Genomic DNA, 13770 nt, shown 5'->3' on the forward strand with positions numbered 1-13770 from the left:
GATTTTATTCCAGTAACAGTCCCCGTTATAACTCCAGATGATATCAGAGCTGCTCAGGAAGAGGATGCATCAATCTCTGAGGTAATGACACTGAAGAGGAGGGGATGGAACCCCAATGACAAAGATAAAAGACAAATGGGACCAGAGGCAAGGAGACTAGTACACGAATGGAATAGACTGAAACTGGACAAGGGAATTTTATACAGACAGGCGGGGAAATGGAAACAGCTCGTTCTCCCTAGTAAACTGAAGTCGACTGTGCTCAAACACCTGCATGATGACATGGGTCATGTTGGATCTGACAAGGTGATCAACCTTGCAAGGCAGAGGTTCTATTGGCCATTCATGCAGCACGAAATAAAAAACTACGTAATTCGCCAGCGTTCCTGCATTAAACAGAAACGACCCACCATTCCGGAAAAAGCACCCATGGGCAACATCACTACTAGTGCCCCATTTGAGCTAATTTATATTGATTATCTCCATCTTGAGCCAAGTAAAGGAGGATATTAGTATATTCTATTCCTGGTAGACAACTTTACTCGTTTCGCACAAGCCTACCCGACTAAGAATAAGTCAGGCAAGGTTGCTGCTGAGAAAATCTTTCGTGATTTTATTCCACGGTCCTCTTATCCAGAGAGACTACATCATGAGGTCGGGAGTTTGAAAACAGTCTATTCCAGCGGCTTCAACAGTTGTCTGGCATTGCGCATTCCCGAACCACCCCATACAATCCGCAGAGCAACCCTGTAGAACGTCTGAATAGAACACTGTTACAGATGCTACGTACTCTCCAAGAAGAAAGGAAAGCTGAATGGAAAGACTACTTGCCTCATGTAGTTCATGCGTACAACTGTACAAGACATGAGTCCACTGGCTATTCACCGTTCTTCCTCCTCTATGGAAGGTCTCTCCAGTTGCCCATCGACTTAGTTTTTGGTCTGACAGCTGACGAAGAAGTAAAAAGCCGACAGGAATATGCACGTAAGTGGGCCTGTCGAATCCAAGATGCTTACAGAATTGCCTCCGAGAACAGTCAAAAGAGCTCTGAAAAAAGGAAGAAATACTATGACCGTGGTGTTAAAGGCACTCCAGCCAGGGGATCGTGTATTTGTCAGGAACCTATCTGAGAGAGGTGAACCTGGCAAGCTTACTGGGAGGAAAAAGTCCACCGGGTCACTGAAAGTGTGGGAGATGGACCAGTGTACAAGGTTCGGGCAGAAAACGGAGACAAAACTACCCGTGTGTTGCACCGTAATCTCCTACTGTTTGTCAATGATTTGCCAGTTGAACAGCCCCGTAGGGTGAACAAAAAAACAGAAAAAACAGCTAGACAGACAGGCTTGTAGCATGGAAGCAGTTGGGCAAGAGTCTGGATATTGGATTGTTTTGGATTGGATTTGCCTTTATTAGTCTCGCAGTGGAGAAATTTACATTTCACAGCAGCAAAGTGATTCAGATGAAGAGGAGGGATGTTCATACAATCTCCGACGGTTACCTGTGTATACAAGGAAGCCAGTCAGTTATCAGGCGTCTCAACCTGAACCGCACAATTTCAGAACTGTGGCATCAGAATTCCACCCCCAGCCACAAACTACCGAACCAGAGGATGGGAAGCAGCTAGAGGAAGCTTTTCCAGTGGTCGTACCAGTATCATTACCAAAACCAACACCAGATGACAGCCTGCCTGCTGAGGGAAGCCCGGAACAACCTGTACTGGATGATAACTACACGTTTTTTTTATGTTGACTGACACTGCGTGTTTATGTTACTGGTTCAACTGGGTTGATTTGTACTGGAAGCATGTCATTGCCATTGATCACTGGAAGCCTCACTCCAGGACCTTACCCCGTTTCCCGGTGCCTTTCTTCGCAGACAGCCCACAGCTCTATGTCCTTCCTGACCACAAATGAAACAGTGAGGGCAGCTCTTAATGTTCTTTCGCACACAGACCTGACACCTGCCCCTAGTCTCATTCGTTGGTGTCTGGGGTCGCGTTGAGTATCGAGTCAGGGACGGACATGGTTCTTCCTGAGGCGCCGATTCTGTAGGTTTAACAACTCGGGCAAAGTGTGTGGTCAGTGCGGTCACGTGCAGTCAGCTCGAGAATGGCAGCACGGTTAGCCTGTAATTCAGAGTCAATTTTGGTCTGGTTAATCTGGTCAGTTTGATTAGTTTGAGCAGCATGGATATTCACAGATCGATTTTTAGTGACAGTACCGAGGCGTTTCACCCTCTCAGCCTCTTCACTTGTGGATTTTGTAAATTGTTCTAACAGGACATCATCATGAACCTGTAAGGTAAGGAATGGTTTGCGATAACATCTGACATGATAATTCCTCTCATTTAGCCCTTGATAGAGTGTGTGCAGAAATGTACCTTGTCAAGTTCTTCATCGTAACCAAAATATGCACCTGGTTGTTGTTACTGTTTCGGAATTTTCACTAAGGGCCAGGTCCTCAGTGTCACTCTCATACACTGCGCTGGCAACAGTTAGTACCTAATTGACATCCAAGGCTAATAGTCTCTTTTGGATCTTGACAATCAATACCCGTCGTGGAGTTGTGGGAGCCATCGTTAGCCCCTGAAGCCTCTACTTATCTCTGGAGAAAGGACAGCACGGCACGGATCCCGGACGAGCCCCCAATTTTAACCAGCCTAAGGCCTAGGGTATACCTGGGTCGGTCCAAAGGCATCACAGGCAGGTAGCACTGTGAACGACAAGGAAAAGACGACACGTGACAAACGTGTTAACCAGCTTCACACTGCGGCCTTTATGACTGAATGTGCATGCGTAAACTGAGCCTACATTGTCTTCCTCTGTTCCATTCACAGGCGTGTAGCGCTCTCTCCTGATTTGGTGGTCTAATCGAATAACATACAGTAACGCAGTTCGTACGTCTGTGTAAGCTCTCAGTCGAACAGGAGTGGTCCATCGATGAGAAGGTTTCTTCAGCCGTCATCTGTACAAAAGTGAAGGTTTCGGACGTTTCGCCTCCTATCCAAGAGGCTTCGTCAGCGAACTAAAGTCTGCCTGGTCGTATTGGCCCCATTTATATATCCCTAATGTCCAGACATGGTGGCGCCGGACACAGCTATGATAGGTCCCTACTCTCAGGTTGGGGGGGCAGAGGACCCCTCCCTGTGGCCCCACTGATTGTTCCTACATTCCTGATTAACGACTGGCCTATTACCCCCACTCCCACCGGTATCAGTGTACGGCGCCATCATGTCTGGACATTAGGGATATATAAATGGGGCCGATACGACCAGGGAGACTTTAGTTCGCTGACGAAGCCTCTTGGATAGGAGGCGAAACGTCCGAAACCTTCACTTTTGTACAGATGACGGCTGAAGAAACCTTCTCATCGTAACGCAGTTCGTTTCTCACCCCCTACATCTAGGCTGCAGAGTGCTAATCTGACTCTTAAACAATTGAAAACATGAATATTCAGCCTTTTGTGTAGCGGTGAGGATCATATGAACTATATATTGCCTTAAACACATTCACCAGAGCAAGAGAAACCTGTTTTATGAATTTAATGTTTTCTTCGTGGTTTTAGGTTTTATGATGAAATAAGTATCTATTTAGGCTGCAGAGTCCTAATCTGACACTTATACAAGTGAAAACATGAAGATGCATCCTTGTGTTTAGCTGTGAGGATCATATGAACTTTTTATTGCCTTAAACGCATTTTCAGAGCAAGAGAATTGTTTTCTGAACATGTTTTCTTTATGGTTTGAAGTTTTATGATGAAATTAGTGTATAAATAGCTGCACAGTGCTAAACTGACACTTATACAAGTGAAAACATGAAGATTCAGCCTTTTGTTTAGCTGTGAAGATCATATGAACTTTTTATTGCCTTAAATGCATTTTAAGAGCAAGAGAAACACGTTTTCTGAACTTATTGTTTTCTTCATGGTTTGAGGTTTTATGATGAAATTCGTGTCTTTTTAGGCTGCAGAGTGCTAATTTGACACGTGTACAAGTGAAACCATGAAGATTCAGCCTTTTGTTTAGCTGTGAGGATCATATGAACTTTTTATTGCCTTAAACGCATTTTCAGAGCAAGAGAAACACGTTTTCTGAACACAATTTTTCTGCATTATTTTAACTTTTATGATGTAGTTATTTAGGATGCAGAGGGCTAATCTGACATTTATACAAGTGAAAACATGAAGATTTCAGCCTTTTGTTTAGCCGTGATATGATCCATATGAACTTTTTATTGCCTTAAAAGGCATTTTCAGAGCAAGAGAAACACGTTTTCTGAAGTAAATGTTTTCTTCCTGGTTTCAAGTTTTATGATTAAATTTGTGTGTAGTTAGGCTGCAGAGTGCTAATCTGACACTTATACAAGTGAAAACATGAAGATTCAGCCTTCTGTTTAGCTGTGATGATCATGTGAACTTTTTATTGCCTTAAACGCATTTCAGAGCAAAAGAAACACGTTTTCAGAACACAATTTTTCTGCATTGTTTTAACTTTTATGATGTATCTATTTAGGCTGCAGAGGGCTAATTTGACATTTATACAAGTCAAAACACGAAGATTCAGCCTTTTGTTTAGCTGTGAGGATCATATGAGCTTTTTATTTCCTTAAACGCATTTTCAGAGCAAGAGAATCACGTTTTCTGAATTTAATGTTTTCTTTATGGTTGGAAGTTTTTTTATGAAAATAGTGTCTAAATAGGCTGCACAGTGCTAATCTGACATTTATATAAGTGAAAACATGAAGATTCAGCCTTTTGTTTAGCTGTGAGGATCATATGAACTTTTTATTGCCTTAAACGCATTTTCATAGCAAGAGAAAGATGTTTTCTGAAGTAAATGTTTTCTTCGTGATTTTAAATTTTATGATGAAATCAGTGTCTATTTCGGATGCAGGATGCTAATCTGGCACTTATACAAGTGAAAAGATGAAAATCAGCCGTTTGTTTAGCTGTGAGGATAATATGAACTTTTTATTGCCTTAAACGCATTTTCAGAGCATGAGAAACACATTTTCTGAACAAAATGTTTTCTTCATGGTTGTAAATTTTATGATGAAATTAGTGTCTATTTAGGCTGCAGAGTGCCAATGTTGCGCTCTCCACTATGGTAAGGGAGATACGGTGTTGTGGGATCCAGAAAAAAAAAAACACAAGACAACCAATGCGTTATGTCTTAACAGTGGTTTACTTCGAATGCCCAGATGTAATGCAAACGTATGCGCACAACAATTTCCTGTCCAACGATCTAAATTGGTCCGACACGAAACACTAACCGAAGCAGGCGTTACTTGTTTAAATAAACAATTTTTATATATATCATTCGTAAACCAATGTAACTACGCGAATGTAACCAAAATACGAAATAAGATACGTTACAACTTGTCACATACTCCCCCTCAAAATAGATGTTGTCCCCAACATATGTACTAGTAAATACATAAATGCACTGGACGACATGCCCAAAACAATCATGCATGGTATTATGAACTGCATCCAAATATGAACTATAATAATGGACAGTTTACAGACTGGAACTCTTTTCATACATTCTGTTTACATTATAACAATCAACAGTTCACAGAATGGAACTCTTTTCATACATTCCGTTTTAATTATACACATCAGGGCTCATCGGGGTCTTCTTGTTTCCATCTCACTGTGCTATCAAACAGAAGTGTCGATTAACCATCTCTGTAGTACTCAGTGGCACAATAGGGATGTGCACCATACAAGGCATTGTCTGTTCACCATAACATGGTACTGTTCCTACAGTGGATTGGATTGGATTTGCCTTTATTAGTCTCGCAGTGGAGAAATTTACATTTCACAGCAGCAAAGTTATGAAAGAAATGAAAGTAGAAAAGCAAAACACAGGAGATTGTAACAAGATGGCGAACCATACGTGAATACCTAGGGTCTCCTGTGTTCTCGTCGTGGCGATTGATTTCCCCCAATATCAGAATTACTGGGGGTGGCTGGGGAAAAGGGGGACACACCATCACAGGTGGATTATTTTCCGGACCAGTGTTGCCCTCCTGAGGTTTGTCAACTTCCGCAGCTCCCTGCTCTGTCCCCGGCAGTTCATTCCCCAGTCATCATGGTGGGTTGTCTCCACGGACCTCAAGTCCCGCAGTTCTGGTGAGTCTGGTCGGGTGCTCTGGCGATGCAACAGTGGATAATACTCATCCTCCTCATCATCCTCTTCTGGATCCATCTCTGGCATCTTGTTTGGTCGTTGCCGAGTGAACTTTTTCTTGGACTGTGGCTGTAGTGAAGTCTCGAATGGCAAATGATCACATGGCAGCAATAGATTGCGGTGGAGTAGCCAAGATCTGCCCTTCCCCCTCTCAGTTTTCAGCTCATAAACTGGAATGTCTTTGCTGACTTGACGAACCACTGTCTGAACAAAATCCTCCCAGTGGTTTCTCATTTTGTCCGAACCTCCGCGTGGGGTTAAGTTTCGAACTAGAACACGATCGCCGGGCAACAGAGTAGAATACTTTAGTTTACTGTCATATAGTCTCTTACTCCTGGCAGCAGCTTTGTTGTTATTTTCTTGCGTGATCACATACGCTTCCTCCAAACCCTGTTTCTACTTCTTCACGTAGTCCTTCTGGTTGGTGTCACCCTGGTTAGAGTCTGGATTCAAACTAAACAACATATAAACTGGTAAACGTGGTGAACGTTCATAAAGTAAGTAAAAAGGTGAAAATCCTGTCACCTCACTTTTGGTGCAGTTGTAAGCATGAAGTTCCTTAAGTGAGTCTTTCCAGTTACTCTTTTGTTTCTCTGTCAGTGTCTTTAACATCTGGATCAGTGTTGGATTAAATCGTTCAACCTGTCCATTTCCCTGTGGGTGGTAGGGGGTTGTCCTTGAACCCGCAACCCCACAATACTACTTCAGTTGAGCAAAAAGTTGATTTTCAAATTCACCACCCGGGTCATAGTGAATCCGAAGGGGGAACCCAAACTTTAAAGCATAGTCATTAAAGATTTTGTTTGCCGCTGTTTTGCCAGATTTGGACGTTGTAGAAGATATTCACATATGAAAACTTGGGTCATCCATCATACCAGCCCTGAAGACCTGCGGCAAATTTCTTGTATACTTGCATGCCTTACCCCACGACTCATTAACTAGTGCGACCTGAACCCTATTACTACCCTACCCCGACAGTATTGACTTATTAGACAGCAGTCGTGCATTTGAATGTGACTGACACTGTTGCGCTCTCCACTATAGTAAGGGAGATACGGTGTTGTGGGATCCAGAAAAAAAAAACACAAGACGAGCAATGTGATACGTCTTGACTCAACAGTGGTTTACTTCGAATGCCCCGGTCTAATGCAAACGTATGCGCACAACAATTTCCGGTCCAACGATCTAAATCGGTCCGACACGAAACACTAACCGAAGCAGGCGTTCCATGTTTAAATAAACATTTTCGATATATATCATTTGTAAACCAATAGAACTACGCGAATGTAACCAAAATAGGAAATAAGATAATGACAGATGAGTAGGAGGAAGTGGACTTTTCCACCCACCCCTGCGCTATCAAGTCCTGTAAATAGTCTTTCACCTCTCTGTACATTGGCTTTGGGGCAGACATATATGTCTTTGAAACGGGCTCAGTATCTTTCAACAAAATGTCCATTTGTAGGTTTTCCACACACCCCATGTCGTCGTCCGATTTTGATGCCGATTCCTCTCTCAACATCTGCTGAACGGTCTTTCTTTTATCTTCGTCCAAATGAGAAAGGTCAATTGGGGGGTCCCACTGCTCACTGAGAGCGATGGTGGTATTCTGGACATGGACCTCATTGACAACCGCTGAAGGAAGGTCCCTTTTAAATATGTTACCTGGGTAGACAGACCCTACTGACTGCACTGTACCAATAATAGCCTTTACTGGAAACCTAATATCATGATTAGTAGGGTTCTGGACACTAACAACTATCCTAGGGATGGAACCTGCCTTTACTGAGACCAACGAGTGACAAAGCTCGAGGCCATCTGGCCACTGTGGGTTTTCACTTGGCTCAAAAACCAATGTAACATCTTCCTTAAAGGGCTTAGCCTGTACTTTGCATGGAATAATAAGTGAGCTATGCCTGGCTATAGTGAATCTCTCATTTGTTGTTTTTACACGGTACTCATGTGCTTGTCCCAGACTAACTGCTTTTATGAAAGTGGCACCTTTATTGCGCTTAAGGTGGGGAAAAGCTAGTCTAACCGATTTCAAGAGCTTTTCTGTAATCCCCTGTTTGTGACTCATGAGAGAGGCTATCTAACACAAGACGCTCAATGACATTAAACCCTATGATAGGACACTGTTGCTGGTCACCTTTTAGTACTAATACTGGTACAAGTAGCCTTGGATCATTAGCACCAAGTTTAAATGGTATCTCAAGCCATCCTACATAAGGCATATCCGTTCCATTAGCTGCCTCAATATTGAGAGTGTTATGAGGGTCAATAAGCTCATTCACATTTTTCAATGACACGTCAGGTAAGTTTGTTTGTTTCCATAACTCATCTACAGCACACACCTGGGACCCCGAGTCCCAGAGTGCTTCAACCCTTTTGTTACCCAAAAAGCACCGAATAAGACATTTCTTTCCCACTAACTCCCTGACCGAAGGTAATTTGCCACACTGTTTCTTATCTGTACGCTCGACAAATGACTGCTTATGTCTCTTCTGAACGGGGCCACATGTGTGGGGCTTACATTCCATTTTCATAGCACCACTGTAACACTGGGACCTATCTGTCTCTGTGGTCACACCATGTCCCACTGGGGTAACCCTTTCTAGTTTAAAGCATGGTTCCTAGCTGAGTTCTGTGCTTTGCAGCCTGCTCTGAAATGTTCACTACTTCCACATTTAAAACAATGCTGACAATATTCTTCACCTGTCTGAATACAAGAATAACATCTGGGCTGAGGGCGACGGGGCATGTAGTACTGCTGAGGGGCGAACCGCTGCTGGAACTGTGCTGCCCCCCTCATCGGCCTGGGGCCTGGTGCCGGGTGGTACTGCTGAAGAGCTGATGGGGAGTGCTGGGTGTAGTAGTGCCTGGCTGGTGGATCTACCTGATATTGTGAAGGTGGAGTGAAGGCGACCTGTTCAGGGTAGTGGTCAGGCAGGCGTTCAGGTCCTCCGCTGGTGGGCTGAGAAGTGGCTGTTGGTTTCTGAATAGTCTCTTTGATCTGGGACACTTCTGCACGCAGCTCTTTTAACAGCATCATCTCTGACCTCATCTCTTTGATCTCTGAAAGGAGTTCATTCGGCACAGTAACAGTATTCTGCTTTAAGACTGTCTTCTTCCCAATCGGGACTGGTGTGTCATTAAATGGACAGTGTTCAGCGTTGTCACCCGTGCAGCAGCATTTTTCTTTTTTTCCTGTCGCTCTTTTTCATTTGCACATGCTATGTTTAATTTTTCTAACAGTACTTCATCTGATGTGGTGGTTAGCAGGAGGAAAGGTTGCATGTCACTCTTTACATTGTCACTCTGTAACCCCGTCAGAACTTTGTGCAGGAATAAACTCTGGACCAACGTGGGATCATACTTCACCCCTGATTCGGCCTCTTGAGATGCAAAAAGAATCCTTTGACGAAGATCCATTGCACGCAGTAGAAATTTCTGTGGGGACTCTTTATTAGTCTGCACTTCCGATGAGAGCTGCTTGTACAATTCAGTGGCTCCTCTCTCTTGATAGTGAGATTGGAGAATCCTTCGTAAAGAAGGTAGGGTGAGATTTTCTTTCCCTTCGAGGTAGCTTTTCAACTGCAGACCTGGTGTTATGGCACGAACCACTGCATCGATGATCTCATCCCCCTGGTAGCCTTTACTGAGCCCACTTTCTATCTGTCTGACCAAATTAGGAAATGTGAGTTTATCTTTTTGTCCGAGTTCACCGATTTGTCCAGATATTTTGAAATCTTTGCGCCAGGGGGCAGTGTCTGGGGGCACTATGCTTCTCTTTCGCACTGCATCCCGACCTTTTTCACTTGGTTTGGCTATTCCTAGTTCAAAATCTTTTATACTTTCAATCAAGTCCTTTACACGTAGCAAATTTGACATTCCTCCATCTTCTAGCTCTAATTCAGCTCTTTCAATGTAGGTTGACACAATATTAATTAGTTGGCCTCGAGTCTTTCCTGTAAGTTTCTCTCTTTCCAGTCCAGATATTTGGATTTCAGCACATAACATAACTGTTGAAAATTCAGTCCAAATAACTTGCCTTTGATGTCCAACTGTAATTCCTCTAACGGCATTTTCGAGAGGGTAGACGCAGTTCAACTGGCCGGATTCACTTCAAAGTCTTCCAGTGCCCTCTAGTGGTGGCCGTACGCACAGAGATGCAACCAGAGCACATGTAGAAACAAACCAGTAAACGGCGACGCCACTCCGACTGGGTTGATTGGGGATATTTGGCGCGAGCTTCTACCCACGGCGAGTAGACAACACTCGAACGCAAATATCCCAGCGGTGCCTCCAAAATGTTGCGCTCTCCACTATAATAAGGGAGATACGGTGTTGTGGGATCCAGAAAAAAACCCACAAGACAAGCAATGTGATACGTCTTGACTCAACAGTGGTTTACTTCGAATGCCCCGATCTAGTGCAAACGTATGCGCACAACAATTTCCGGTCCAACGATCTAAATCGGTCCGACACGAAACACTAACCGAAGCAGGCGTTCCATGTTTAAATAAACATTTTCGATATATATCATTTGTAAACCAATAGAACTATGCGAATGTAACCAAAATAGGAAATAAGATAATTTACAACCTGTCACAACACCACCCTACGGAGACCCGACAGATGACTGTGCTTCTACTGGTACTTGACTACTTGTTGGTATAGTCAAGATGTCGGGGGACATCTTTTAAAGCAGGGGAGAGTGTAGGGGGTTAGAAACGACCTCCGTTACTGTATGTTATTCGATTAGACTACCAAGTCAGGAGAGGGCGCTACGCGCCTGTGAATGGAGCAGAGGAAGACGATGTAGGCTCAGCTCACGCATGCGCAGTTAGTCATAAATGCGGCTGTGTGAAGCTGATTAACACGGTTGTCTCGTGTCGTCTTTTCCTCGTCGTTCACAGTGCTACCTGCCTGTGACGCCTTTGGACCGACCCAAGTATCCCCTAGGCCTGAGGCCGGTTACAATTGGGGGCTCGCCTGGGATACGTGCCGCGAGTGGGCAGAGTGGGAGCTGCTATGAAGAGAACCTGTGCCTAAAGCTTCAATGAAGACTGTAGTGCTTTCTGTTCTCCAGAGAATAGAGGCTTCAGGGGCTAACGGTGGCTCCCACAACTCCACGACGGGTATTGATTTTCAAGATTCAAAAGAGACTATTAGCCTTAAATGTCAATCAGCTACTAACTGTTGACAGCGCAGTGGATGAGAGTGATGAGGACCTTGCGGCCCTTAGTGAACCAGAACTGTTTGATGTGATTATAGACTACGTCAGAGGTGACAAATTAAGACACATAGAAGATGAAGGTATGTCTCAACTCCTTCACCTCGATGACATGATCAGTGAGCTCTTAGATGCCCCGGAGGAACCTACTGGGTAAGGAGCTGACCTGAGAGGAGGAGTTGAGGTCACACCTCTTCCACCGAGAGACATCCCCACACCGGTCAGGAACGTCACTACTCCATCGCCATTCAGGATCATCACCAACAGTTCGGGTGGTGCTCCTCCTGAACATGCCGGCTTATCCTCCGGTATGGGCGAGCAGGTGGTGAAGTACACAGATGTAGCTGCTCTGTTTCCACGGAGGGAGTTCAAAATTTATGGTGGTCAGATTTCTGACACCGGGTCTGAACTGTCATACCGTAGCCTGTGTAGACAAATGGATGAGGGACTACAAGAAGGGTTTAGCGAGTCTGAGGTTATCCGCACTGTGTCGAAGATAACTACACCTGGGACATTCCGAGACACAATTTTACGATCACATATCAGAGATAACAGGAGCTCTGAGTTCTTCAACAAGCTCAGTACCGCTCAGCAGCGAGACAGTGAGTCTCCACAGCAATTTTTATAAAGGAAAGACGACACGAGACAACCGTGTTAATCAGCTTCACACAACAGCATTTATGACAACTGCGCATGCGTGAGCTCAGCCTACATCGCCTTTTTCTGTTCCATTCACAGGCGCGTAGCGCCCTCACCTGACTTGGTAGACTCAGATCACGTAGGATTTTAATTGTTGAACAAACAAACCTTTAATAGCTGCTACACCATTAGGACATCCTGATCCAACATCGAGGTCGTAAACCCTTTTGTCGATATGGGCTCTTAAAAAGGATTGCGCTGTTATCCCTGGGGTAACTAGGTTCGTTAATCGGTATTACCGGATCTTTAGGTTAAATATTTTAATACTTTGAAGTGTTTTTCTTAGTTTTAAGGGTTTACCTCAATCCTCACGGAGGTTTTTTAGTACTCCGCGGTCGCCCCAACTAAAAGCATATAATGATTTTTATTTTATTTTATAGATTTGATATACTTTTAATAAATCAATTTTGCTTAAAGCTCCACAGGGTCTTCTCGTCTTATGTGATAATCCCCGCTTCTGCACGGGGGGATCAATTTCATTGATAAAGGTAAGGAGACAGTTTAGCCTTCGTTATGCCATTCATACAGGTCTTTATTTAAAAGACAAGTGATTGCGCTACCTTTGCACGGTCAAAATACCGCGGCCGTTAAACATTTAGTCACAGGGCAGGCGGGACCTCTTATTCTTATTTAGCAAGAGGCGGTGTTTTTGGTAAACAGGCGAGGCTATGTTTAGTTTGCCGAGTTCCTTCTTAACTTTTAAATCTATCCTAGTTAGCAATCCTGTGTAGGGTTGATGATATATAAGTGTTAGTTTTTCTTGTTTTTCTTGTTTTTAACAATTCCTTCTTAATAACGGGTCATTAATATTCGGTGTTAGTTCGATCCGATTCATACTTTTGCTAGGAGAGAAACATATTTCTCTTATTACTCATGGATGAGAAGGTTTCTTCAGCCGTCATCTGTACAAAAGTGAAGGTTTCGGACGTCCGAAACCTTCACTTCTGTACAGATGACGGCTGAAGAAACCTTCTCATCGATGGACCACTCCTGTACGACTGAGAGCTTACACAGACTTATTACTCATGTTAACATTATTGTTTTCATTTTATGAAAAAGCCTAATTTTTTTTAAAGGTTTAAAATTATATATCATTATTTATAATTATTAAGAGTTTGAGCTTTAACGCTTTCTTACAAGATGGCTGCTTTTAAGCCCACAAAAATTTTATATTTTATTGTGTATGATTTTTAACCTTTTAACAAGGTTGTATCCTGAATCAAAGGAGCTGTACCTCTTTTGATTAACTCTGTAAAATACATTAAATTAAATATGTATACATATTTTATAATTTAATGTGCAGACAGGCTGAACTTCTATTCATTTCTTAGGCAACCAGCTATAATTAAACTCGTTTAGTTTATCACTTCTACTCGGAGCTCACCCCAACCTTTTGCCACAGGTACGGGTTTGTTCATATATTAACTGTCTCGGAGTAGCTCGTTTAATTTCGGGATTTCAAACTAAAAAACTTTTTGCTTGAAATAACTTGTTAACCCATGATGCAAAAGGTACAAGATTTAATCTTTGCTGATAGTAACTTTAATGATTTTTTTAATTTCTTTTTCAACTTTCCCTTACGGTACTTATTTTATAGCTTTATCTTCCTTTTTAATCTCCTTTACTAAGGGGTTAGAATGTTT

The sequence above is a fragment of the Hippocampus bargibanti genome, linkage group LG04 (genome assembly GCF_051943395.1).
Source record: "Hippocampus bargibanti isolate YZ-2025 linkage group LG04, ASM5194339v1, whole genome shotgun sequence".
Taxonomy (NCBI): domain Eukaryota; kingdom Metazoa; phylum Chordata; class Actinopteri; order Syngnathiformes; family Syngnathidae; genus Hippocampus; species Hippocampus bargibanti.